The 26,479-nt window shown below is 44.5% G+C and overlaps 1 protein-coding gene across 1 annotated transcript in view; it reads left to right on the forward strand.

Moving 5' to 3' along the window:
- Positions 1–26,479, forward strand: part of LOC138299240 (E3 ubiquitin-protein ligase TRIM39-like) — a 230,194-nt gene that overhangs the window by 79,532 nt on the left and 124,183 nt on the right. The gene's annotated exons all lie outside the window — the stretch shown is intronic.

The following is a 26,479-nucleotide window of genomic DNA, read 5'->3' on the forward strand; positions in this document are numbered from 1 at the left end:
CGTGGGGAACACCAGACATAGATCTATTCGCAACAAGCGAAAACACAAAATGATAAAACTTCGCATCCAGACACCCACATCCCCTGTCCAGGGGCAATGCTCTATGGATCAATTGGTCAGGGATATTTGCTTAAGCTTTTCCCCCTCTTCCACTCCTTCCATTTCCGGTCAACAAGTTTCGTCAAACGTCACGCAGCATGATACTCATAGCACCAACATGGGCAGTTTAGCCTTGGTACACAACACTACTAGACCTATCCGTAGTACCTCACTCCAAACTCCCAAACAGACCAGATTTGTTAACACAAAACAAAGGTCAAATCAGGCATCCAACCCCAGTGCTCTCAATCTAGGAATTTGGCTCCTGAAGTCATAGAATTTGGATACCTAAATATTCCATCTGAATGTATGGAAGTCATTAAACAATCATGCAAACCCATTACTAGACAGTGCTGCGCAAACAAGTGGAAACAATTTGTCTACTATTGTCAATCTAAGACCATAGATCCACTTACAGCTTTTTCCTCCATAAAATACACCTTACTGCAATATCTGCATACTTACAAACTACTCAACATACTTCTTTATTCAGAGTTCCTGTTATCAAAGCCTTCATGGAGGGATTAAAACGCATCATCCCACCCAGAAGACCACTAGTTCCATCATGGAATTTAAATATTGTACTTACAAGACTCATGGGACCACCTTTTGAACCCATGCACACTTGCCAAATTAAATTTTTAACATGAAAGGTTGCCTTCGTTGTGGCTATTACTTCTTTAAGAAGAGTTAGTGAAATACAAGCATTCACTCTTGAAGAACCTTTTTTCCAAGTACACAAACATAAGGTTGTACTAAGAACAAATCCAAAATTTCTACCAAAAGTAGTATCTCCTTTTCACATCAATCAAACAGTGGAATTGCCAGTCTTCTTTCCACAGCCAGATTCAGTGGCAGAAAGAGCTCTTCATACCCTAGATCTACAAAGAGCTCTTATGTACTATACAGGCAGAACTAAACAGTTTAGGAAAACAAAGCAACTTTTTATTGCTTTCCAACAACCACATACAGACAATCCTATATCAAAACAAGGTTTAGCAAGATGGATTGTTAGATGTTTACAAACATGTTATGTCAAAGCAAAAAGAAAACTTTTAATCACTCTTAAAGCACATTCTACAAGAAAGAAGGGTGCAACAATGGCTTTTTTAGGAAATATACCAATGGTTGATATACGTAAAACAGCTACATGGTCAACCCCTCATACATTTACTAAACACTACTGTGTTGATGTTTTCTCACAGCAACAACCCACTGTAGGACAAGTTGTCTTAAGAACATTATTTTAAACAACTTCAACTCCTACAGGCTAGCCACCGCTTTTTGGGAGGACTAACTGCTTTGTAGTCTATGCATAGCACGTACATCTGTTTGTGGCATGTAGTGCTGCAGATTCACATGCACCCTCCCTCCTCCCCGGAAGCCTGTAGTCTTTAAGTTACTAACATTTGTACATATGTATATACACATTTGCATGGACATCTCTTTTCTCTTATATACTCTATCACTCCTTTCTTCACCCTCTGTGGGAAAACAATCTAACAATGGTGTCGATGCCCATGTGCAATGGAACCAAGAGGAGGAGTCACTCAATCCTGTGACTCCGAAAAGACTTCTTCGAAGAAAAACACTTGTAACACTCCGAGCCCAACACTAGATGTCGGAATGGATATGCATAGCATGTGAATCTGCAGCACTACATGCCATGAACAGATGTACACTGGGTTAGTGACATTTTCCATATTATATAACCACTAGGTAGTTATAGTTAGGACCATGTCATATAAAAACTTTATTTTGACTTGCCTATATCTTTGGCACCGTTTGATGAATCTTGACAAAATTTCCCAAAAAAGTGTGCAGGTGATTCTTGTTGCGCACAGTAAGTTTCAGGGTGATCCATCAAGCGGGGGCTGAGAAAAGGGGAATTAAAAAAAGTGTGTTTCCCATGTTAATTCCTATAGGAGCTTTGAACACGACTACAACCCGAACCACTGGATGGAATTACACCAAATTTGACCGAAAGCTAGCTTTCGGTATGCAGATTGTGCTTTCACTTATTTGGTGCAAATCTGTTCAGTAGTTTTTGAGAAATTAAAGGGAAAATATATTTGTATATCTAGGGCCGTTGATCCATTACAATGTCTTCACGAATACTGACAAGATTGTGCAGGGAAATGCAGAGCTCAGATTATCTGCCAACACTTCAACCAGGAAGTGTAGTAGCCATCTTGGGAGTCCCACCAAGAAACGCAAAACAAAGGAAAAGGGATCTTGTAGGACACTCTTAGCTCTAGTGCTGGGGTCCCAGAGGGACCCTGCCAGGGCAGAAAAAACACTTTAAAAAAAAAAATCTTTGCTGCAAATTTGAGGCATTGCCAAGAATTTGTGGCACGAATTTTGAAAAAAAACAAGCGTGGTATCCCGTGTTAGTTTTTTAAAGCCCCTGGGTGGGCCAGGTCCTGGAGGAATTTAAAACAATGAGGGGGTGCACAGGCAGGCCCAACTCCTGGGCTTATTACTGGCCTGGGCCACCTCCTCCTCAGAGCTTTACTGAAATATAATGCAGGGGCTGTTTGCCCCCCCCCCCTTGTAGCCCCTGGGAATGCCGTGTCCCTGGGGCTTTCATGAAAGAGAATGCAGGGGGGTGACGTGGCCCACCGCAGCCTCGGGGAACACTACCTCCCTGTTGCTTCCTTCTATTTCAATGCGGGGGCTGCACTCCCCTCCCACCCTCCTCCCCCAGGCCCTGGGACCACCACCTCCCCGGGGCTTGTTTGTATTTGAATGCAGGGGGCACGTGACCTCCCCACACCCACAGGGAGCACCACCTCCCTGGGAGAAACATGAAAAAAAAGAAAGAGGGTCCATTTCGGACCCCCAAAGCCCTGGGGACCCTCACCTCTCAAGGGCTAAATTTGCAGTTGGAGAGGGGCGAGTCCCTCTTCCAGGAGCCATTGATGGCCCTGGGGATCACCACTATCCAGGGTCAGCTCCTGCTATGTCTCAGGGTGCCCACCAACAGTGTTGCCAATCTTGTGGGTCATTCTTATTCTTTTCTTTGTATCATAAACCAATATCTAAACCTGTGAATGCGACAAGGATCAGTCATAATATTGTTGATCATTTCCACATTAAATCTCAGTGGGCCTAGAGATCTAACGTATATTCTTCATATACATCATTATAGTATACATGTGATAAAGAAGAACAGGTGGTTTGTACATATATTGTTAGTTCTTCCACCAGAAATGTGGCAGCTGATCTAATTGACCTAGAACAATGCCCAAGTGGGCTGGTGCACAGTAAACATTGTAGTTTAATAGAATTATGTCATAGTTCCATATTGCATAAATACAGAAATCAATTGCATAAATACAAAACCTGATTAGCCTCTCGCTGACCAACCTTAAATGATGAAACTTGAATTGCCTGAGGCTAATGTGGACTTGAACATATTCATATCTTCATATCTTTTTGCATATAATATTAGTTCTTGTATTGTGTTTTTATATTAATGTACCGAAAGAAACCAGCAGCAGCTACTCCCATCTCCAAATGTTAGAACCTATTTTTAGGCTCTATCTAAAAACTAAACCATAACTCTAATCAAGCCCTGGTGTCCCCACACAAAAGTCAAAAATGTAGTTGAACCAATCTCGTAGTTGGATTTTGACCAATTAATGTAAAGAGATGGCCCAACGAGTGAGAAAGAGCAGATTGTGTTGACTTTTACAGTTTGTACATAAAAACTGTTGTACAACCTGTTAAACAGAAATAACATGGCTAGTCGGTGAACCAAAAGACAATTTCAGATTTGTTTAAGTAAGGGAAAAGAATGAAAGGAGGGAAAAGGAGGAAGGAAGGGAGGATGGGGGAAAAGTAAAGAGGGAAAAAGGAGAGTGAGGAAAAGACAAAAATAAGAAAAAGATGAAGAAAGGAAAAGACAAAAGAGAGGGGAGAAGTATAGGGGGCAGGGAGGATGAGGTGGGAGTTCAGGTCATTTTGTGGACAGGCATTTCAGGGTTTAGCCTTCATTTTTCTATTCCCCAATGTGAACATTCATCTCTTCTTCTGTGTTGAGACCACCAACTTGTTTTTTTTTAATCTAATACAATTATATATTGTAACTCCAAGCATATAAATTGTAACTCTCATTTACCTCCCTGTTTGTTATAGGAATTGTTATTAACGGCAGAAAATGTAGGAGATCTCTGTTTCCATAGTGCATCCCATGGGAGTGTTGGGCAACCGGATAATGTCTTTCATTGTGGGTGATAGCTCTCATCGTTTTCACAGCTTGATGGATCTGCCTGACATACAGACTGAAAACTGCACTGCTATCCATCTGCCAATTTCATCAAGCAGAGACACAGTTACTAGTGGATGAACACTTTTTTGCTCTGAAGCCGTTTACTGTGACCTGCTTCAGTGTATCAACATGAATTTAAAAAGAGGCTCAACATGCTCGGTATCTGCCACGTTTTGAGCATATTATTCAAACAGCTTGGACGTGAGAGAAGTAAAAAAACATAAAATAAAAATTATTTACAAAATCATGAGAAACTGCGGACATCGGGCTTATCACCTGTTGTGCCCTGCTTCCCAACAGGATGCCATTACCACACATATTGAGTTTACTTTGAATGGGGGACCAGAAATAGAACATTACATTACTTGGAACCAAGTTATGGTTGAAAGGTCCTGAAATTGTGGCATACAAAAATTAGTCCAATTGATCCTCAAGGAAGGCACCTGCTTGCAGATTGGAATACAGCAAGCTCATCGAGTAGCCAGAAGAACTGCGTCTAATTCAGAGCTTCCAGAGAAGTGCAAGTAAAAATGACATCCTTTCTGTTGAACACATGATTTCAATAGCAAGGAAGGAACATCCAATATTTTATTGTGACCACAAAGAAATAGTATATCAAGACCTATGTAGTGCAACTGTGGAGAAAAGGAAGCTGTTTAAAGTACTGTTGATGGAGCTGAATAAAGAACAAATACAATAAAAACGGCTCTGCCTGGGAGGAATTCTACTCGCCTTAAATGGCTAAGAAATGATGATGGCATCACCAGAAGGCAAGTTCCCGCTGAATGTCTAGGAAAAGGAAAGGGAAACACTACCAGTGCCCAAATGCAGTAGTCCAAAGGGAGATTTCCTGAGTAGAAAAAGGAATCAGAGGTATCAAAGACCAGGCTGCTGGCATTAAAGAATATTGGGGGTCATTTCAACCCTGGCGGTACAAGACCGCCAGGGCTAAAATGACGGAAGCACCGCCAACAGGCTGGCGGTGCTTCCAGGGTCATCTTCCGCCGCGGTCGCACCGCCGGGGCCGGCGGTTTTCCGCCACAATGGCCCCGGCGGTAGTAATCCACCAGTGCCCAGGGGATTACGAGTCCCCCTACCACCAGCCTTTTCCTGGCGGTTTGAACCGCCAGGAAAAGGCTGGCGGTACGGGGAGTCGCGGGGCCCCTGCACTGCCCATGCCACTGGCATGGGCAGTGCAGGGGCCCCCTGACAGGGCCCCATGCACACCGCTGTCTCCATTTGATGCCGGCTCCTATGTTGCGCCCGAGATCCCCGCCAGCCCAGTGGGCATCTCCTAATGACCACGGCGGGGGATGCGGCCGCACGGCGGTCAGATCTTGGCGGGCGGCTACGGTCATAATGAGGGCCATTGACTGCTAACTGTTGCATTAGATGGTGCTTTCCACATGATTTCCCTGTTGTGAGCCTTGTCTTTAATACCTTTGATGACCGGGGAGACTGGCCAACATAGAGTGTTTATCTGAGGGTCAAGGGCCTAAATGAAAGCATGTGTGTGTGTGTGGGGGGGGAGGAGGGAGGTAGTCCTGGGGAGAAGATTGGAGCAAATCTCATAAATTCTGTAAAGCAATCTTACAGAGTGGAAATTCCTACTCTGTCAAGAAAAGCAGAGTTGTAAGTCATTTTCCTAATGGGCTCTTTCCAGACTTCTTTATCCCGGATGTAGGTAGGCCCTGAGAGATATTTTGTTCACTCTTCATGGATGGGGGAAGGGAGTGCTATGCTAGTCTGAGCCGAAACCTGTTGTCGCTGTTGGCTGGAAGGAAGGATCTATTATTCTGCACCTGTTTTCAGGGTAATCCTTTTAAACATGAAGCCTCTCAGTGAAACAGCACAAATTCTGGAGCTATCTAATATTGAAATACCCATGTTTTATTCTCTTACAGGTGACTCATATGCATATATGCAATACATTTACCAAGAGAAACAAATCATTCTCACTTCTGTCTTGTTCCTCTACCTCTAACAAAATAGTAGGGGTAGCCATCAGATTTTAACATAATATTCAATTAAAACCTCTTCAAATGAAATAAGATACACCAAGGAGATTCCTCCTAAGGGTCATTGAACCTCAAAAGATTTTTCGACAGTCAGATGTCCCTAATCAAGCATAATATAGATGCCTAAAGGACCAGCTTAACAATATGTCCCGAAACGTATGGGTTACCTAGTGGTTGGTGATGACCTCCGTTTGACATGGGACTCGTCCTTGTTCAGATCAAACTCTGTCAGTGGAAGCCTGAAAGCAGCAAGAAGAATGGTCAAACCTGTTGCTTCTAGATAGCTGATCAAGTCATAGCTCACATAAAGGTATTGGAGGAAGGATAAGTAAAGGCAACATTTCTTGGCTATCTGTGTAAGACCTTTTCTGCCTCTGGTCAGAGCAATTGGCTCTTGTTGTTTGGCACAGTTATCAGTATGCTATGGAATCTGTGGCATCTGAGCCACGTCAACTCCTTAGCTTGGAAAAAAAAGGACCCAAAACCAGATGTCTTGAAATCTTTTTAAAGAATTTCCACTCTTGTCAATATATTGTGGTTGTATGACATAACCACGCATGCCTGAACCACTCATACCTAAACAAAGCGGTCGGAACCACGACCACTTCTTTACCAATCATGAGTTTACCTTGCATGCCTTTACAACGAATTTCATTTTAAAAGAATGTTTGGTAAATGAATGTGCGTGGTAAATTGCACCCCGCCACCCGTCCCCCCACCCGTTCTGCCTGATACCCCAGCCCTGCAATCCACCCTGCTCCAGACCTTAAAACTGCCCTTCCCCCGCTCTGACCCCTAAAACTGACCCCGCCCTGTCCTTAAAACTACATGAGCCCTAAAACTGACCCCATCCTGCCCTTAAAAGTACCCGAGCCCTCCCCCGCCCTGAGTCCTAAAACCTTGCCCCTACCTAAAAACTACCCCAACCCCAGCCTCCCAACCCTCAGCCCTAAAACTGACCCCTGAAAACTGCCCCTTCTCCTGCTGCTCTGAACCCTAAAACCTGGCCCCAGCCCTTTAAACTACCCCAAACCCCCTGCCCTGAGCCCGAAAAACCTGCTGTGTGTAAAAGAAAAAATACACCGACCACCCGCCCTATAACCGGCCCGCACCACAAAAAACTACCCCGTCAACCCCACTTACCTCTCCTGATCCTTCCTGTCCCTCTCTCTGGCCCCTTACTAAATACTACCCTAGCCCCCCCTACCCTCAGTTTTAAAACTGACCCCCCCACATCTGGAAAAATCCCCCTTGCCCCTTAAAACTACCCCAACCCCTTCGCCCTGAACCCTAAAACCCTGCCCTCTGTCAAACAAAACTACTGTGACCCGCCCTGAGCCCTAAAACCACCCCCACCCTTAAAAATGACCCACTACTAAACCCAGGCCTAGCCCCACTTCCCTCTCCCGATTCTTCCTGTTCTGTTTTTCTCATCCCATCCGCACAGCTGGGCCTCAGACTGATCTCTGCCTTAACAATGCATATGTGTGGTTTAGGCATATTCGAGGTTAAGGCAGAGATCTGAAGAGTCGTGGTTTAGGCAAGCGGGTAAATGGTACGCATGGCTTAGCCCGCGTTGTTAAGGCCATTTACCCATATCTTGTCCATCACTAGAATAAACCTGATTTTTCTGTATGAAAGTGCCCTTGTTGGCATAGTTACACCCCCAACTTTTTGCATGATATTGATGCCAACTTGACTGAGAGTGTGCTCCGATCCTACTAACCAGGCCCCAGCACCAGTGTTCTTTCCCAAAAACTGTACCATTGTTTCCAAAATTGGCACACCTCTGGCACACAGTTAAGTCCCTTGTAAAAGTTACCCATGGTACGTACCAAGGGCCCTGTAGCCAGGGAAGGTCCCCAAGGGCTTCAGCATGTATTATGCCACCTTGGGGACCCCACACCAAGCACATGCACACTCCATTTGCAGCTTGTGTGTGCTGGTGAGGAGATAAAGTCAAAGCCCACAAACCACTGCCTGTGGCATAGGTAAGTCACCCCTCTAGGAGGCCTTACAGCATAGCTACATGAGCAATATGCCTCTACAGTGTCTAAGTCCATTCTTAGACATTGTAAGTGCAGTGTGACCATATTGAATATATGGGTTGGGAGTTTCTCATTACAAACTCTACAGCTCCATAGTGGCTTCACTGAATACTGGGAAGTTTAGTATCAAACCTCTCAGCACAATAAACCCACACTGATGCCAGTGTTTGATTCATTGAACAGTGCACCCAGAGGGCATCTTAGAGATGCCCCCTGTATGTTAGCCAAATTGCTATTGCAGGACTGACCAGTCTGTGCCAGCCTGCCACTTCCAGATGAGTTTCTGACCACATGGGGTGAGAGCCTTTGTGCTCTCTCTGGCCAAAAACAAAGCCTGCACTGGATGGAGGTGCTTCACACCTCCCCCCTGCAGGAACTGTAACACCTGGTGGTGAACCTCAAAGGCTCAGGCCTCTTACTACAGTGCCCCAGGGTACTTCAGCTAGTGGAGATGCCCGCCCCCTGGACAAAGCCCCACTTTGTGCAGCAAGTCCGAGGGGAAAATTAGGATAAACAAGGAGGAATGACCATCTCAGCTGGGACCACCCCTAAGATGTCCAGAGCTGAGGTGACCCTCTCCTCGTAAAATTCTCCATCTTAGTTTGGAGGGCAGGAACCAATAGTGTTAGTCCCAAAGGGAGTGTTCACATGAAGTGTGTAGCCACCCTCAGGGACAGTAGCCATCGGCTACTGCCCTCTGACCCCTGTAACGCCCCTAAATCCAGGATTTAAGGGCTCCCCTGAACCTAGCTCATCAGATTCCTGGCGACCTCACAAGACGAAAGAAGAAGGACTTCTAACCTGACCCCCAGCAGAGAAGAATGACGACGCAAACTGACTTGGCCCCAGCCCTACCGGCCTGTCTCCAGCTTCTAAAGCAGTGCTAAAAGAAAGGCCCCGTGTCGCTAGTGATGGGTCTTTGGGATTAACTTGAAATCCAACCTGTGGACATTCTAACCCCAAGAGACTGGAATTGTAAGTCTTGTACTTACCTCAAAACCGCACTCTTTTCTTCCCCCCTAGAACTGTTTCTGAAAATGTTGACTTTTTAAACTGATTATTGCTATTTACGTGAACTATTTAAACTGCCAAATTGAAACAAAGTGGTAAAATTGAAACAAAGTGGTATTGGTACATATGTTGGATACTTACTTGCAAATGTACTTACCTGCAACTTGAATCTTGTGGTTCTAGAAATAAAGTAACAAAACACATATTTGCTATATAAAAACCATTGGCGTGGAGTTAGTCATTGAGTGTGTGCTTCACTTCATGTCTGTGGGTGTACAACAAATGTTTTTCACTACCCTCTGATAAGCCTAACTGCTCGACCACACTACCACAAAAGACAGCATTAGTATTATTTACTTTAGCCTCTGTTAGGCCTCTGGGGAACCCCTGGACTCTGCACACTATATCTCATTTTGATGTAGTATATACAGAGCCAGCTTCCTACACTTCCTAAGCAATTAACCTGCATTCTTCCACTCAGCCACTATGCTCTGCTGACCGCCAATAGGAGCTAAGCAATCCATGTCCCAGACCAGAGAACAGTGAGAAGCAATTTTGGAAAATCTTTTTGCTACCTTTAGATTAAGCAGTGGCAGTGATCAGTTTGCACCATTGGTTCAGAGAGTGGGCACCAGCACTCTTTTTTTTGTGAACTCTGACTTATTTTTCCTCATTAGACTTTTTCCAAGAGCAAACAAGAGAAAGGCAGAAATGGGGAGCAAGAAGTAAAACAAAGGTACAACAATAGTTACAAAGGGAGACAGAAGTGAAAAGGTGCCTACAAGAGGCAGATAAAGAGACAGGAAGTGTAGGGTGGTGGAAGAAAGAGGCATGAGGTGGATTGAAGGCTAGGCAGACTCCTCCCCGGAAGCCTGTAGTCTTTAAGTTACTAACATTTGTACATATGTATATACACATTTGCATGGACATCTCTTTTCTCTTATATACTCTATCACTCCTTTCTTCACCCTCTGTGGGAAAACAATCTAACAATGGTGTCGATGCCCATGTGCAATGGAACCAAGAGGAGGAGTCACTCAATCCTGTGACTCCGAAAAGACTTCTTCGAAGAAAAACACTTGTAACACTCCGAGCCCAACACTAGATGTCGGAATGGATATGCATAGCATGTGAATCTGCAGCACTACATGCCATGAACAGATGTACACTGGGTTAGTGACATTTTCCATATTATATAACCACTAGGTAGTTATAGTTAGGACCATGTCATATAAAAACTTTATTTTGACTTGCCTATATCTTTGGCACCGTTTGATGAATCTTGACAAAATTTCCCAAAAAAGTGTGCAGGTGATTCTTGTTGCGCACAATAAGTTTCAGGGTGATCCATCAAGCGGGGGCTGAGAAAAAGGGAATTAAAAAATGTGTGTTTCCCATGTTAATTCCTATAGGAGCTTTGAACACGACTACAACCCGAACCACTGGATGGAATTACACCAAATTTGACAGAAAGCTAGCTTTCGGTATGCAGATTGTGCTTTCACTTATTTGGTGCAAATCTGTTCACTAGTTTTTGAGAAATTAAAGGAAAAATATATTTGTATATCTAGGGCCGTTGATCCATTACAATGTCTTCACGAATACTGACGAGATTGTGCAGGGAAATGCAGAGCTCAGATTATCTGCCAACACTTCAACCAGGAAGTGTAGTAGCCATCTTGGGAGTCCCACCAAGAAACGCAAAACAAAGGAAAAGGGATCTTGTAGGACACTCTTAGCTCTAGTGCTGGGGTCCCAGAGGGACCCTGCCAGGGCAGAAAAAACACTTTAAAAAAAAAAATCTTTGCTGCAAATTTGAGGCATTGCCAAGAATTTGTGGCACGAATTTTGAAAAAAAACAAGCGTGGTATCCCGTGTTAGCTTTTTAAAGCCCCTGGGTGGGCCAGGTCCTGGAGGAATTTAAAACAATGAGGGGGTGCACAGGCAGGCCCAACTCCTGGGCTTATTACTGGCCTGGGCCACCTCCTCCTCAGAGCTTTACTGAAATATAATGCGGGGGCTGTTTGCCCCCCCACCCCTTGTAGCCCCTGGGAATGCCGTGTCATTGATGGCCCTGGGGATCACCACTATCCAGGGTCAGCTCCTGCTATGTCTCAGGGTGCCCACCAACAGTGTTGCCAATCTTGTGGGTCATTCTTATTCTTTTCTTTGTATCATAAACCAATATCTAAACCTGTGAATGCGACAAGGATCAGTCATAATATTGTCGATTATTTCCACATTAAATCTCAGTGGGCCTAGAGATCTAACGTATATTCTTCATATACATCATTATAGTATACATGTGATAAAGAAGAACAGGTGGTTTGTACATATATTGTTAGTTCTTCCACCAGAAATGTGGCAGCTGATCTAATTGACCTAGAACAATGCCCAAGTGGGCTGGTGCACAGTAAACATTGTAGTTTAATATTTATATAGAATTATGTCATAGTTCCATATTGCATCAATACAGAAATCAATTGCATAAATACAAAACCTGATTAGCCTCTCGCTGACCAACCTTAAATGATGAAACTTGAATTGCCTGAGGCTAATGTGGACATGAACATATTCATATCTTCATATCTTTTTGCATATAATATTAGTTCTTGTATTGTGTTTTTATATTAATGTACCGAAAGAAACCAGCAGCAGCTACTCCCATCTCCAAATGTTAGAACCTATTTTTAGGCTCTATCTAAAAACTAAACCATAACTCTAATCAAGCCCTGGTGTCCCCACACAAAAGTCAAAAATGTAGTTGAACCAATCTCGTAGTTGGATTTTGACCAATTAATGTAAAGAGATGGCCCAACGAGTGAAAAAGAGCAGATTGTGTTGACTTTTACAGTTTGTACATAAAAACTGTTGTACAACCTGTTAAATACAAATAACATGGCTAGTCGGTGAACCAAAAGACAATTTCAGATTTGTTTAAGTAAGGGAAAAGAATGAAAGGAGGGAAAAGGAGGAAGGAAGGGAGGATGGGGGAAAAGTAAAGAGGGAAAAAGGAGAGTGAGGAAAAGACAAAAATAAGAAAAAGATGAAGAAAGGAAAAGACAAAAGAGAGGGGAGAAGTATAGGGGGCAGGGAGGATGAGGTGGGAGTTCAGGTCATTTTGTGGACAGGCATTTCAGGGTTTAGCCTTCATTTTTCTATTCCCCAATGTGAACATTCATCTCTTCTTCTGTGTTGAGACCACCAACTTGTTTTTTTTTAATCTAATACAATTATATATTGTAACTCCAAGCATATAAATTGTAACTCTCATTTACCTCCCTGTTTGTTATAGGAATTGTTATTAACGGCAGAAAATGTAGGAGATCTCTGTTTCCATAGTGCATCCCATGGGAGTGTTGGGCAACCGGATAATGTCTTTCATTGTGGGTGATAGCTCTCATCGTTTTCACAGCTTGATGGATCTGCCTGACATACAGACTGAAAACTGCACTGCTCTCCATCTGCCAATTTCATCAAGCAGAGACACAGTTACTAGTGGATGAACACTTTTTTGCTCTGAAGCCGTTTACTGTGACCTGCTTCAGTGTATCAACATGAATTTAAAAAGAGGCTCAACATGCTCGGTATCTGCCACGTTTTGAGCATATTATTCAAACAGCTTGGACGTGAGAGAAGTAAAAAAACATAAAATAAAAATTATTTACAAAATCATGAGAAACTGCGGACATCGGGCTTATCACCTGTTGTGCCCTGCTTCCCAACAGGATGCCATTACCACACATATTGAGTTTACTTTGAATGGGGGACCAGAAATAGAACATTACATTACTTGGAACCAAGTTATGGTTGAAAGGTCCTGAAATTGTGGCATACAAAAATTAGTCCAATTGATCCTCAAGGAAGGCACCTGCTTGCAGATTGGAATACAGCAAGCTCATCGAGTAGCCAGAAGAACTGCGTCTAATTCAGAGCTTCCAGAGAAGTGCAAGTAAAAATGACATCCTTTCTGTTGAACACATGATTTCAATAGCAAGGAAGGAACATCCAATATTTTATTGTGACCACAAAGAAATAGTATATCAAGACCTATGTAGTGCAACTGTGGAGAAAGGAAGCTGTTTAAAGTACTGTTGATGGAGCTGAATAAAGAACAAATACAATAAAAACGGCTCTGCCTGCGAGAAATTCTACCCGCCTTAAATGGCTAAGAAATGATGATGGCATCACCAGAAGGCAAGTTCCCGCTGAATGTCTAGGAAAAGGAAAGGGAAACACTACAAGTGCCCTAATGCAGTAGTCCAAAGGGAGATTTCCTGAGTAGAAAAAGGAATCAGAGGTATCAAAGACCAGGCTGCTGGCATTAAAGAATATTGGAGGTCATTTCAACCCTGGCGGTACAAGAGCTAAAAGGAAGTGCCGCGGTCGCACCGCCGGGGCTGGCGGTTTTCCACCACAATGGCCCCGGCGGTAGTAATCCGCCAGGGCAGCGCTGCTAGCAGCGCTGCCCAGGGGATTACGAGTCCCCCTACCACCAGCCAAACCGCCAGGAAAAGGCTGGTGGTATGGGGAGTCGCGGGGCCCCTTGGGGCCCCTGCACTGCCCATGACACTGGCATGGGCAGTGCAGGGGCCCCCTGACATGGCCCCATGCGGCTTTTCACTGTCTGCTATGCAGACAGTGAAAAGCGCGACGGGTGCAAATGCACCCGTCTCATGGCCGCAACACCGCTGTCTCCATTTGGAGCCGGCTCCTATGTTGCGGCCGAGATCCCCGCTGGGCCGGCGGGCGGAAACCATCTCCTAATGACCGCGGCGGGGATGCGGGCACACGGCGGTCACATCTTGGCGGGCGGCTATGGTCATAATGAAGGGCCATTGACTTCCTAGCTAACTGTTGCATTAGATGTTGCTTTCCACATGATTTCCCTGTTGTGAGCCTTGTCTTTAATACCTTTGATGACCGGGGACACTGGCCAACATAGAGTGTTTATCTGAGGGTCAAGGGCCTAAATGAAAGCATGTGTGTGTGTGGGGGGGGGGAGGTAGTCCTGGGGAGAGGATTGGAGCAAATCTCATGAATTCTGTAAAGCAATCTTACAGAGTGGAAATTCCTACTCTGTCAAGAAAAGCAGAGTTGTAAGTCATTTTCCTAATGGGCTCTTTCCAGACTTCTTTATCCCGGATGTAGGTAGGCAAAGAGAGATATTTTGTTCACTTTTCATGGGTGCTATGCTAGTCTGAGCTGAAACCTGTTGTTGCTGTTGGCTGGAAGGAAGGATCTATTATTCTGCACCTGTTTTCAGGGTAATCCTTTTAAACATGAAGCCTCTCAGTGAAACAGCACAAATTCTGGAGCTATCTAATATTGAAATACCCATGTTTTATTCTCTTACAGGTGACTCATATGCATATATGCAATACATTTACCAAGAGAAACAAATCATTCTCACTTCTGTCTTGTTCCTCTACCGCTTACAAAATAGTAGGGGTAGCCATCGGATTTTAACATAATATTACATTAAAACCTCTTCAAATGAAATAAGATACACGAAGGAGATTCCTCCTAAGGGTCATTAAACCTCAAAAGATTTTTCGACAGTCAGATGTCCCTAATCAAGCATAATATAGATGCCTAAAGGACCAGCTTAACAATATGTCCCGAAACGTATGGGTTACCTAGTGGTTGGCGAGGACCTCCGTTTGACATGGGACTCGTCCTTGTTCAGATCAAAATCTGTCAGTGGAAGCCTGAAAGCAGCAAGAAGAAAGGTCAAACCTGTTGCTTCTAGATAGCTGATCAAGTCATAGCTCACATAAAGGTATTGGAGGAAGGATGAGTAAAGGCAACATTTCTTGGCTATCTGTGTAAGACCTTTTCTGCCTCTGGTCAGAGCAATTGGCTCTTGTTGTCTGGCACAGTTATCAGTATGCTATGGAATCTGTGGCATCTGAGCCACGTCAACTCCTTAGCTTGGAAAAAAAAGGACCCAAAACCAGATGTCTTGAAATCTTTTTTAAGGATTTCCACTCTTGTCAATATATTGTGGTTGTATGACATAACCACGCATGCCTGAACCACTCATACCTAAACAAAGCGGTCAGAACCACGACCACTTCTTTACCAGTCATGAGTTTACCTTGCATGCCTTTACAACGAATTTCATTTTAAAAGAATGTTTGGTAAATGAATGTGCGTGGTAAATTGCACCCCGCCACCCGTCCCCCCACCCGTTCTGCCTGATACACCAGCCCTGCAATCCACCCTGCTCCAGTCCTTAAAACTGCCCTTCCCCCGCTCTGAGCCCTAAAACTGACCCCGCCCTGTCCTTAAAACTACATGAGCCCTAAAACTGACCCCATCCTGCCCTTAAAAGTACCCGAGCCCTCCCCCGCCCTGAGTCCTAAAACCATGCCCCTACCTAAAAACTACCCTAACCCCAGCCTCCCAACCCTCAGCCCTAAAACTGCCCCCTGAAAACTGCCCCTTCTCCTGCTGCTCTGAACCCTAAAACCTGGCCCCAGTCCTTTAAACTACCCCAAACCCCCTGCCCTGAGCCCGAAAAACCTGCTGTGTGTAAAAGAAAAAATACACTGACCACCCGCCCTATAACCGGCCCCCACCACAAAAAACTACCCCGTCAACCCCACTTACCTCTCCTGATCCTTCCTGTCCCTCTCTCCGCTCTCTGGCCCCTTACTAAATACTACCCTAGCCCCCCCTACCCTCAGTCTTAAAACTGACCCCCCACATCTGGAAAAATCCCCCTTGCCCCTTAAAACTACCCCAACCCCTTCACCCTGAACCACAAAAACCCTGTCCTCTGTCAAAAAAAACTACTGTGACCCGCCCTGAGCCCTAAAACCACCCCCACCCTTAAAAATGACCCACCCCTAAACCCAGGCCTAGCCCCACTTCCCTCTCCCGATTCTTCCTGTTCTGTTTTTCTCAGCCCATCCGCACAGCTGGGCCTCAGACTGATCTCTGCCTTAACAATGCATATGTGTGGTTTAGGCATATTCGAGGTTAAGGCAGAGATCTGAAGAGTCGTGGTTTAGGCAAGCGGGTAAATGGTACGCATGGCTTAGCCCGCGTTGTTAAGGCCATTTACCCATATCTTGTCCATCACTAGAATAAACCTGATTTTTCTGTATGAAAGTGCCCTTGTTGGCATAGTTACCCCCCCAACGTTTTGCATGATATTGATGCCAACTTGACTGAGGGTGTGCTCCGATCCTACTAACCAGGCCCCAGCACCAGTGTTCTTTCCCAAAAACTGTACCATTGTTTCCAAAATTGGCACAACTCTGGCACACAGTTAAGTCCCTTGTAAAAGCTACCCATGGTACGTACCAAGGGCCCTGTAGCCAGGGAAGGTCCCCAAGGGCTTCAGCATGTATTATGCAACCCTGAGGGACCCCACACCACCACATGCACATTCCATTTGCAGCTTGTGTGTGCTGGTGAGGAGAAAAAGTCAAAGCCCACAAACCACTGCCTGTGGTACAGGTAAGTCACCCCTCTAGGAGGCCTTACAGCATAGCTATATGAGCAATATGCCTCTACAGTGTCTAAGTCCATTCTTAGACATTGTAAGTGCAGTGTGACCATATTGAATATATGGGTTGGGAGTTTGTCATTACAAACTCTACAGCTCCATAGTGGCTTCACTGAATACTGGGAAGTTTAGTATCAAGCCTCTCAGCACAATAAACCCACACTGATGCCAGTGTTTGATTCATTGAACAGTGCACCCAGAGGGCATCTTAGAGATGCCCCCTGTATGTTAGCCAAATTGCTATTGCAGGACTGACCAGTCTGTGCCAGCCTGCCACTTCCAGATGAGTTTCTGACCACATGGGGTGAGAGCCTTTGTGCTCTCTCTGGCCAAAACCAAAGCCTGCACTGGATGGAGGTGCTTCACACCTCCCCCCTGCAGGAACTGTAACACCTGGTGGTGAACCTCAAAGGCTCAGGCCTCTTATTACAGTGCCCCAGGGTACTTCAGCTAGTGGAGATGTCCGCCCCCTGGACAAAGCCCCACTTTGTGCGGCAAGTCCGAGGGGAAAATTAGGATAAACAAGGAGGAGTGACCATCTCAGCTGGGACCACCCCTAAGATGTCCAGAGCTGAGGTGACCCTCTCCTTGTAAAATCCTCCATCTTAGTTTGGAGGGCAGGAACCAATAGTGTTAGTCCCAAAGGGAGTGTTCACAGGAAGTGTGTAGCCACCCTCAGGGACAGTAGCCATTGGCTACTGCCCTCTGACCCCTGTAACGCCCCTAAATCCAGGATTTAAGGGCTCCCCTGAACCTAGCTCATCAGATTCCTGGCGACCTCACAAGACGAAAGAAGAAGGACTTCTAACCTGACCCCCAGCAGAGAAGAATGACAACGCAAACTGACTTGGCCCCAGCCCTACTGGCCTGTCTCCAGCTTCTAAAGCAGTGCTAAAAGAACGGCCCCGTGTTGCTAGTGATGGGTCTTTGGGATTAACTTGAAATCCAACCTGTGGACATTCTAACCCCAAGAGACTGGAATTGTAAGTCTTGTACTTACCTCAAAAGCACACTCTTTTCTTCCCCCCTAGAACTGTTTCTGAAAATGTTGACTTTTTAAACTGATTATTGCTATTTACGTGAACTATTTAAACTGCCAAATTGAAACAAAGTGGTAAAATTGAAACAAAGTGGTATTGGTACATATGTTGGATACTTACTTGCAAATGTACTTACCTGCAACTTGAATCTTGTAGTTCTAGAAACAAAGTAACAAAACACATATTTGCTATATAAAAACCATTGGCGTGGAGTTAGTCATTGAGTGTGTGCTTCACTTCATGTCTGTGGGTGTACAACGAATGTTTTTCACTACCCTCTGATAAGCCTAACTGCTCGACCACACTACCACAAAAGACAGCATTAGTATTATTTACTTTAGCCTCTGTTAAGCCTCTGGGGAACCCCTGGACTCTGCACACTATATCTCATTTTGATGTAGTATATACAGAGCCAGCTTCCTACACTTCCTAAGCAATTAACCTGCATTCTTCCACTCAGCCACTATGCTCTGCTGACCGCCAATAGGAGCTAAGCAATCCATGTCCCAGACCAGAGAACAGTGAGAAGCAATTTTGGAAAATCTTTTTGCTACATTTAGGTTAAGCAGTGGCAGTGATCAGTTTGCACCATTGGTTCAGAGAGTGGGCCCCAGCACTCTTTTTTTGTGAACTAGGACTTATTTTTCCTCATTAGACTTTTTCCAAGAGCAAACAAGAGAAAGGCCGAAATGGGGAGCAAGAAGTAAAACAAAGGTACAACAATAGTTACAAAGGGAGACAGAAGTGAAAAGGTGCCTACAAGAGGCAGATAAAGAGACAGGAAGTGTAGGGTGGTGGAAGAAAGAGGCATGAGGTGGATTGAAGGCTAGGCAGACTTGGTAGTAGGGAGCAGTGACATTCAACTGTACCATGTCTCGCCGATTCACAAATAATTTTCTATGAGCCTGTTGGACTTTCTATTGTAGCACTGCTCATAACTTACTCCTCAATTTCAGATCACAACACAATCTTTGTGAATCGGGGCCATTGATTTACCACTAACAGGTTAAAGTTTCTCTGCTTTCCTCACACAGTAGTGTAGGACCGCAATCCACAATCCCTGATTGAGAAAATATGGATTGAAGAGGTAGTTGAAGTTGAAGGACAATATAGGGCTGATTCTTCTGAGACCTGAGAAAGTGAGGTGCTTCTCTCTTTAACAAGGTACTACAGTCCATTCAAGCTGTCACAGCATACCTCCCATTCAAGAAAGCCCTAAGGGCGAGGAGGTAAACTTTCAGCTATGGTGGCTTTTTTCCAGATGCTGCACCCAGCAGGAAGGGACAGAATGCAGCACAAATAGAAAGAGGAAAAAACAGGGGGATATAAAGATATGTTTGATGGCATGTGTGGCTGTAGATACACATGCTTTGCGTAAGTCCACCTAATGCTGGGCTCGGAGTGTTGCAAGTTTTTGTTCGAAGAATCTTTTTGAGTCACAAGATCAAGTGACTCCTCCTCTTGGTGATAGTATGCCTGGGCATCGAGCCCTTTGTTAGATTGTTTTCTCACTGCCGCTGGATTCGGACGTGTTTCCTCTTGCTCTGCTAGATCTCGGTTTGGTCTCTTTTAAACTTTCCTTTCTGTCTTTCTTTCGACGTATAGTACTTCAATCGCATATTTCCAAAATTAAACTTATTGATCCGATTTTCAGGGTCAGTTCTATGCAATTTCCTTTATGAAAAGTTTCCTTTTTAGTGGCTATCACTTCCTTACGACGTGTAAGTGAATTACAAGCTTTCCTTTAGAAGAACCATTTTTCCAAGTACATAAAGATAGAGTAGTCCTTAGGACACACCATAAATGTCTCCCAAAAGTAGTTTCACCATTTCACATTAACCAGTCAGTTGAGCTACCTGTTTTTTTCCCACAGCCAGACTCAGTTGCTGAAAGAGCTCTGCACACACTAGATGTTAAAAGAACTGTTATGCATTACATTGATAGATTTAAAAGTTTTAGAAAATCTAAACAGCCTTTTGTAGCATTTTCAGTGCCTCACAAAGTCAATCCAATTACAAAAACTGGGCTAGCTAGATGGATAGTCAAGTGTATTCAAACTTGTTATCTGAAAGATAAAAGACAATTACCTACAGCTCCTACAGCACACACTATCAGAAAAAGGTGCTTCTATGGCCTTTTTAGGAAACATTCCAATAGCAGATATTTGTGAAGCTGCTACTTGGTCTACCCCACACACATTTACTAAGCACTATTGTGTAGATGTTTTAGCTCGCCAACAAGCAAATGTTGGCCAGGCATTGCTCAGGACACTTTTTCAGACTACTCCAACTCCCACAGGCTAGCCACCTCTTACTAGGTGGGGACTTTTTTTTACAGTCTATGCAAATCTACAACCACTCGTCATCGGACGGAAAATGTTACTTACCCAGTAGACATCTGTTCGCTGCATGTAGTGCTGTAGATTCACATGCGCCCTCCCTCCTCCCCGGAAGCCTGTGGTTGTTTGTAGTAGAATTTTTAGACAAATATTGTACATATGTATATACCCAGCATGGACATCCTTTTTTATATTTTTTATATCTATATATCTATATACTTTGGGTGAATTGTATTCTTCGAGACTGGTCCTCTCTGTCACTGGCACCGGCAGTGGAGTGCGCCGCCCAGCAACTTTCAGACCACTTTTGTTTGAAGATATCTATATATATATATATATATATATATATATATATATATATATATATATATATATATATATATATATATATATATATATATATATATATATATATATATATATATATGTTCGATGGCATGTGTAGCTGCAGATAAACATGCTGTGCATTATCCTGCCATCTAGTGTTGGGCTCGGATTGTTACAGGTTGTTTTTCTTCGAAGAAGTCTTTTCGAGTCACAAGACCGAGGGACTCCTCCCTTTCGGCTCCATTGCGCATGGGCGTCGACTCCATTTTAGATTGTTTTCTTTCCGCCATCGGGTTAGGACGTGTTCCTCTTTGCTCCGTGTTTCGGTTCGGAAAAGATAGTTATCCATCGGAAAATTAGACGGTATTGTTTGCGCTCGGTATCGGGTTAGTGCTAGCACATCGACACCGAAGAAAGAAGAGCTCCGGCAGCCCTTCGGGGCTTCCACTCCTCGGCGAGGCCTGGTCGGCCCGACCGCGTCCATCCTCAAAGCTCATGGAACGGACCCCCTTCCGCCTCTGCCCCAACTGCCACGCTAAGTATCCTTATGCAGACCAACACTTGGTCTGTAATCTGTGTTTGTCCCCCGAACACTTAGAGGATACTTGCGAGGCCTGTCGGCCATTTCGATCCAAGAAGACACTGCAGGATCGTAGAGCTCGAAGACTTCAGATGGCGTCGACACCGGCCGGACACACCGACGTCGAAGAAGAGGAGACATTATCCATTCGAGATTTGGACTTGGACGAGTCCGAGAGTGAGCAGTCGAAGACGCAACAAACCGTGAGTAAACCAGCCCCGGCAAAAACTCACTCGAGAATCATGAAGGCCAAGGGGACGCCACCGCCGACATGCCATGGCTTTACCCGAAATCTCAGAGACCAAACACCGGCACCGAAAAAGGCCTCCCAGCAGCCGAAGACATCCGACTCCGGTCGAGATACCGGCTCCGAACAAACTCGGCACCGAGATACCGGCTCCGACCAGACTCGACACCGAGAGATTGGCGCCCCGAAAGCCAAAAAGGTTTCCTCGGAACCGAAAAAGACTGCCGAAAAGGTTTTGGTGCCGAAACATGCAGCCTCTGAGCCGAAACACAGCTCCTATACAGACGAACAAGGCCTTTCCACACAATTACAAGGCCACAGGTTTGAACAAGAACTGGGCATGGGGGAGCCAGACCATACCCAGAGGAGGCTCCATATACAAAAAGACACGGGGAAAATCAGAACTCTTCCTCCAATAAAGATGAAGCGGAAGCTCGCATTCCATGAGGCGGAAATGCAGCCAAAAGCAAAAGTGGCTAAAGAAAAAACACCACCACAGTTTTCTCCACAGCCATCGCCACCGCACTCGCCACATCTGTCCCCCCCAATGATGCAGTCACCAACGCATACAGGGATGAGCCAAGATGACCCGGATGCATGGGATTTGTATGATGCACCGGTCTCAGATAATAGTCCGGATTGCTACCCGGCAAGGCCATCACCACCTGAGGACAGTACTGCTTACATGCAGGTGGTTTCCAGGGCAGCTACTTTTCATAACGTAGCATTGCATGCAGAGCCCATAGAAGATGACTTCTTGTTCAACACCCTTTCATCTACACACAGCCAATACCAAAGTTTGCCAATGTTACCAGGCATGTTAAAACACGCCAAACAGGTGTTTCAAGACCCAGTCAAGAGCAGAGCCATCACACCTAGGGTGGAGAAGAAATATAAACCTCCCCCTACGGACCCTGTGTACATTACACAACAGTTAACTCCTGATTCGGTGGTAGTAGGAGCAGCCCGGAAAAGGGCAAACTCACAAACTTCTGGCGGCGCACCACCGCCTGACAAAGAAAGTCGGAAATTCGATGCAGCAGGCAAGAGGGTGGCAGCACAGGCAGCCAATCAATGGCAAATTGCCAATTTGCAAGCTCTACTGGCAAGATACGACAGGGCACATTGGGATGAAATGCAATATCTCATTCAACACCTTCCCAAAGAGTTCCAGAAACGTGCCCAACAGGTTGTTGAGGAGGGCCAAACTATCTCCAACAACCAAATAAGGTCGGCTATGGACTCAGCAGACACGGCGGCCAGGACAGTAAACATGGCGGTAACCATTCGGAGACACGCGTGGCTACGGACCTCCGGATTTAAGCCAGAAATCCAGCAGGCTGTGCTGAATATGCCTTTCAACGGACAACAATTGTTTGGGCCGGAGGTGGATACAGTGATAGACAAACTGAAGAAAGACACTGACACGGCCAAAGCCATGGGCGCGCTCTACTCCCCACAGAGCAGAGGCACTTTTAGGAAGCCGCACTTTAGAGGGGGGTTTCGGGCCCAGACCACAGAGCCTTCCACCTCACAAGTCAGACCCACATAGCAGGGCCAATATCAGAGAGGAGGTTTTCGAGGACAATATAGAGGTGAACAGTTCCCTAAAACAAGAGGGAAATTTCAGAGCCCAAAAACCCCACAAACTTAACAGTGACTTCAACATCACAAACCCCCACCACACAACACCAGTGGGGGGGAGGCTCACAGATTATTACCAAAACTGGGAACACATAACTACGGACGCGTGGGTCCTAGCCAATATCCAACATGGTTATTTAATAGAATTCCTACATTTGCCACCAGATGTGCCTCCAAGAGCACACAACATGTCCAAACAACACTTAGATCTGTTACAACTAGAAGTCCAAGCATTGTTACAAAAAGAAGCAATAGAACTAGTACCCAACCATCAAAAATGAACAGGTGTTTACTCCCTGTATTTCCTAATTCCAAAAAAGGACAAAACACTTAGACCCATATTAGACCTCAGAACACTAAGGGGGTTATTCTAACTTTGGAGGAGTGTTAATCCGTCCCAAAAGTGACGGTAAAGTGACGGATATACCACCAGCCGTATTACGAGTTCCATAGGATATAATGGACTCGTAATACGGCTGGTGGTAAATCCGTCACTTTTCTGTCACTTTTGGGACGGATTAACACCTCCTCCAAAGTTAGAATAACCCCCTAAATCTTTACATCAAATCAGATCATTTTCACATGGTGACACTTCAAGACGTGATTCCCTTGATCAAACAACAGGACTACATGTCAACATTAGATCTCAAGGATGCTTATTTCCACATACCCATACATCCTTCCCACAGGAAATACTTGAGGTTTGTAATCCAAGGCGTGCATTACCAATTCAAAGTGTTACCATTCGGCATAACAGCAGCCCCAAGGGTATTCACAAAATGCCTTGCAGTAGTAGCTGCTCATATCAGGAGGCAGCACATGCACGTATTCCCTTACTTAGACGATTGGTTAATAAAAACCAGCACTCAGCAACAGTGTCTTCTACACACAAAATACGTAATAGAAACCCTTCACAAACTAGGGTTCTCTATAAACTACCAAAAATCACATCTACAACCGTGTCAACTACAACAATACTTAGGAGCAACAATCAACACACAAAAAGGGATTGCCTCTCCCAGTCCACAAAGGGTACAAGCCTTCCAAAATGTAATACTAAACATGCACCCAAACCAACACTATCAAGTAAGGTTTGTAATGAAACTCTTAGGCATGATGTCTTCATGCATAGCCATTGTCCCAAACGCAAGACTACACATGCGTCCCTTACAACAATGCCTAGCAACACAATGAACACAAGCACAGGGTCAACTTCAAGATCTAGTGTTGATAGACCGCCAAACACACTCCTCGCTTCAATTGTGGAATCCTATAAATTTAAACCAAGGGCGGCCATTCCAAGACCCTGTGCCTCAATACGTGATCACAACAGATGCTTCCATGATAGGGTGGGGAGCACACCTCAACCAGCACAGTATACAGGGACAATGGGACGCTCAACAAAGGCAACTCCATATAAATCATCTAGAGCTGTTAGCAGTGTTTCTAGCATTGAAAGCATTTCAACCGCTAATAGCCCACAAACACATTCTTGTCAAAACAGACAACATGACAGCAATGTATTACCTAAACAAACAGGGAGGGACACACTCATCACAACTGTGTCTCTTAGCACAAAAAATGTGGCATTGGGCGATTCACAATCACATTCGCCTAATAGCACAGTATATCCCAGGGATTCAAAACCAGTTAGCCGACAATCTCAGTCGAGATCACCAACAAACACACAAATGGGAAATTCATCCCCAGATACTAAAAACTTACTTTCTACGCTGGGGAATACCAGAAATAGACCTATTCGCAACAAAAGAAAACGCAAAATGCCAAGACTTTGCGTCCAGGTATCCACACCCACACTCCAAGGGCAATGCGTTATGGATGAGCTGGTCAGGGATATTTGCTTACGCTTTTCCCCCTCTCCCACTCCTTCCGTATCTGGTAAACAAATTGAGTCAAAACAAACTCAAACTAATACTAATAGCACCAACCAGGGCTCGCCAACCATGGTATACAACACTACTGGACCTGTCAGTAGTACCTCATATCAAACTACCAAACAGACCAGATCTGTTAACTCAACACAAACAACAGATCAGACACCCGAATCCAGCATCGCTCAATATAGCAATCTGGCTCCTGAAGTCTTAGAATTTGGACATTTAGACCTTACACAAGAATGTATGGAGGTCAATAAACAAGCTAGAAAACCTACTACAAGACATTGTTACGCAAACAAATGGAAAAGATTTGTTTGTTACTGCCATAATAATCAAATTCAACCACTACATGCTTCCACAAAAAACATTGTAAGCTACTTATTACACTTACAAAAATCTAAACTAGCATTTTCTTCCATTAAAATACATCTCACAGCAATATCTGCCTATCTGCAGATTACACATTCAACATCACTCTTTAGAATCCCAGCCATCAAAGCATTTATTGAGGGTTTAAAAAGAATCATACCCCCGAGAACACCACCAGTTCCCTCGTTCGAACCTCAATATTGTATTAACACTACTCATGGGTTCACCATTTGAACCCATGCACTCTTGTGAGATACAATACTTAACCTGGAAAGTAGCCTTCCTAATAGCTATCACATCTCTTAGAAGAGTAAGTGAAATACAAGCATTCACTATACAAGAACCCTTTATACAAATACATAAACATAAAGTGGTTTTCCGTACAAATCCAAAGTTCTTACCAAAAATTATATCACTGTTCCAAACAGTGGAACTCCCAGTCTTTTTTCCACAACCAGACCCAGTAGCCAAAAGAGCCTTACATACGTTAGACATCAAAAGAGCATTAATGTATTACATTGATAGAACAAAAAATTTCGCAAGACAAAACAATCGTTTGTAGCCTTTCAAGAACCTCATGCAGGAAATCCAATATCCAAACAAGGCATTGCCAGATGGATAGTGAAATGTATTCAGACCTGCTATATTAAAGCAAAAAGAGATCTGCCTATTACGCCAAAGGCGCACTCCACTAGGAAGAAAGGCGCCACAATGGCACACTGTGTACATGTGTTAACAACACAACAAGCCACAGTAGGACAGGCTGTATTATGAACATTCAACTCCTACAGGCTAAGCCACCGCTTTTGGGGAGATAACTGCTTACTAGTCTATGCACAGCTACACATGCCATTGAACGGAAAATGTCACTTACCCAGTGTGCATCTGTTCGTGGCATGAGACGCTGCAGATTCACATGCGCCCTCCCGCCTCCCCGGGAGCCTGTAGCCGTTATAAGTTGATGAAACTTGTACATTTGTAAATTTGTAAATATATAATATTTTTTATACACATTATGTACATACATACTCACTCCATTTCATGGGCACTTTTACTATATACACAACC

This window comes from Pleurodeles waltl, chromosome 6, assembly GCF_031143425.1.
Source record: "Pleurodeles waltl isolate 20211129_DDA chromosome 6, aPleWal1.hap1.20221129, whole genome shotgun sequence".
In the NCBI taxonomy this organism is placed as follows: domain Eukaryota; kingdom Metazoa; phylum Chordata; class Amphibia; order Caudata; family Salamandridae; genus Pleurodeles; species Pleurodeles waltl.